Source organism: Haliaeetus leucocephalus, unplaced genomic scaffold, assembly GCF_000737465.1.
Source record: "Haliaeetus leucocephalus isolate CR32 unplaced genomic scaffold, Haliaeetus_leucocephalus-4.0 Scaffold830, whole genome shotgun sequence".
NCBI lineage: Eukaryota > Metazoa > Chordata > Aves > Accipitriformes > Accipitridae > Haliaeetus > Haliaeetus leucocephalus.
In genome coordinates, this window is record NW_010973266.1 from 3246066 (window position 1) to 3249254 (window position 3189).

Sequence of the window (3189 nt, forward strand, 5' to 3'; positions counted from 1 at the left end):
CCTGAACCTGCACCTCAGTGCAGGGCACGTGTTTAAAACTAGGGTAAGTCTAAAAACCAGCTTTCGCGCTGATTTTGAAAATCACCTTGGTGTTGGTTATCATCTTCCCTGTGCTGGCGTTAGCTGAAACACCTGGCAAGGAACTTGAGCTCTGGCTGCCACATGCTCTTCCCTCAGCTGGATTTGAGCTGGTTTCCTCAAGGGCTGACAAGAACTTCATAGACTGTTCCAGAAAATTACATTTTAGCGTTACACCATCGGACCCGCACGTTCTAGCGAAGTGTAATCATAGAAAACACCTGCTCAACACACATTTTCCCCAGGCACGGCATTCAACGTGAGCAGTCCTCTAGCCAAAACCCCAGCAGCTGTAAGGACCACGAGGAAGACATGCCCCGGGGCTGCCAGCCAGGAGGACATGGGCTGACATTCCCACGCCAGCTTGGTACCAGCACCTCAGTCATTCGGACGTGCCCAGTCTCCTCACGCTCTCCCACAAGCTGAAGATAAGAATAAAAAATAAAGTAAAACCTGAAGTCTGTAATACCAGGCTGTGCAAGCAGATTAACGTTTACAAACGCGCACAGAAGCTTCCCCAAAATTTAGAATGAAATTAGCAGTGTGGAAGAAGGACCCCTTATTGTACTCCTCCACACAGAATACCACTAAAAAAATAGATCTCACTGCTCTCAAATACAACCTGATGATTTTATCCCTCACTCCAGAAGTCCAAGGCAGGACTTCCATCCGCACACCTGCACATGTTATGGGAACGGACCACCGCAGCCCTGAGCAGTGCTCACTCCTCCTTGACAAACACCTGAAGAAAAAGGTAATCTAGGAAGGACGCTCCATTAGAGAGAAATGATTTTGTAGCTAAAAAACTAATAACGAATTGTCTTTTTTCTCTTTGCGTCTTTCAAGGTTGAAGTGGACCTCCCTCTCCTTTCTCAAGTATCATTTTGACACTATGTTTCATTATGCAACAGTTGTGCTGAGCATTTTTTAAAGGCCAAAAAATTGGCAAATGGGATGATAAAGCATTTCCCTTTTTCCTGGTTTATTTACTTCTATATGCTTTTACAGTAACGTGAAGCACGATAATCACGAACCATGTTATTTTTCACAAACCGTGATTTAAAATATCCCTATGTACACCGATAGTGTCAGCAGTTACACATGTGCAGGACAAGCAGGAATCTGGTCCACAACTGGAAAGTCCTTTCTAATCCTCTAAAAATCTACAGAAAAATGCTGTACAGTTGCCTAGCTTTATAAATGGGGCATACGCATAACGCCATGCAAGAATAATCAGCCCCGGGACAACAGCCTCTAAATATAATTACGGAGAAGATAATAATGTTGTTTTAACTGCTACTTCTGTCAGAGTGCTTTTCCTCTCAAGTCACTAAGGTTATCTAGCAATGGTATTTTCTTCTAGCAATCGTGGTCTGCACGTCCTGGGATGTAGTCTGCACAGCTCCCATCTTCAGCTTGTGAAAATGTAACAGCATCTACTACCACTGACCCATTTGCTTCTGTTGAAGTAGCATACGTATCTAAAACATGGTCACCATACCACGTAATTCTACCCATGTCTGCGTACAGGCTGCAGCCAAGAACAAATTTATTTTGGTATAGAGAAAACCATAGAGGTCCTGCAATACAGCAAGTCAGCACTGCTGAAAAGAAAAGGAAAAAAAAAAGACAAAAAAAGCCTGATGTTTGTTGTTGTATCAACAAGCAAGTTGATATTTAAGTTCTTCCCACCTATGTCTTTGGGAAAAAAAAAAAATCTCTGGTAAAAAACCCAGAGAGATCATAAACTGCGCTCGGAATTGCGCCACCGGCTCACTCCCTGCGGTACGGCTGCGGGGAGCGCGCAGCCCCTATCCCGGAGCGGAGCGCAGGGCGGGATGGCAGAGCAGCAGCCGATGCAGAAAGCCTGCCCTTGGGCAGGCTCTTTTAGGGATCAGCAGTCAACTTGCAAAGATAAGGTACGCAGGGAGGAAGGCAAGCAGAGTACCTGGACAGGTAGCAGACAGGGAGAGCAACTTAGCTGCCCTCTGCCGACTGACTGATTTGTTGAACACTCCTCTGATCCAGTCCTGCACAGCTAAACTGCAATTTAACGGGCGAGGATTTCTGTGAATTCATCTCCACGCTTCCACACTGATCTTTACGTGACAGCCGGGTCTGTAAGGATTTCTTTACCCGCTGTCGGGCTCTATCAGCAGAGCCCTGTGCAAAGATAGCAAAGCTGGCACAAACAAGATATTCCGGCCGCCGCCGCCGCAGCAGCATGCATTCATTGGTGCAGTGGTCTGCTCCAACTAATTAACTCTAAAAAGATGTCCAGGACTCGAGCCAGTATTTCTGCTGCATCGTGCTATGTAGATGTACTAACTTGTTTAGACCTTAGCTTGGGTGTCTCTCCCTGCTGCGGCGCGGTGCACATTCAGCCGGGGCAGGAGCAGGGCATTTCGTGCCAGGGCTTGTCCGGCCGGTCTGATCTGCCACTTCAAATCAGGGGTCCCTTCAGTAAATCCAAAGATCAGTAATCCTCAGCGATGCTACCAATGGCGAAGATAGTGCCACTACAGACAAACTACGTGGTCCGCACCTGGTGGCAACTGGGCTAAGCGAGTTTCATGCTGTGGTGAAAAACATTTATTAAACAGCGACACTACTGAAATCCTCAAAGGGAAAGGGGACCGATCCACCGCTTCCCAACTCGGACGAATTCTCGTGACTCTCATGACATCTTCTGTCTGTCTGATGGGTCTGATTAAATACACATGACCCATTTAATTTCTAACTTTTTTTTTTTTTTTAACCGAAAGAGATCTCTGAAAAGCCCTCTGTAAAACGATAAAGTGGTTTTGGGGAAAGGGAGGAAAGACGGGATTTGCGTTTTAAGGACATCACCGCGTCTGTCAATCCTCGCTGCTTTGTCAAACTGCTTCACTTTTAAGGCGCGTCCATTTTATTCGAGGTTTAAAAGCAAATGGGAGCGTCTATTCGTTCAGCGCCTTAAAAGCTCTTCCTCCAGACAAAACGCGGCCGTGTGGCTTTAACCGAGCCCTTCGGTGAAACCCCGAACGCACCAGCATCACCCACTCTCGCCCGCAGCCGCTCCAGTCCTGCTGCTTTAAAGCAGCGCAACCGCCAGCCCCGCGGTGCTCGGCG

The 3189-nt window shown here is 47.1% G+C and overlaps 1 protein-coding gene across 2 annotated transcripts in view; it reads right to left on the bottom strand.

Moving 5' to 3' along the window:
* The window catches only part of DOCK1 (dedicator of cytokinesis 1), a 311286-nt gene that overhangs the window by 155971 nt on the left and 152126 nt on the right, over positions 1-3189 (bottom strand). The gene's annotated exons all lie outside the window — the stretch shown is intronic.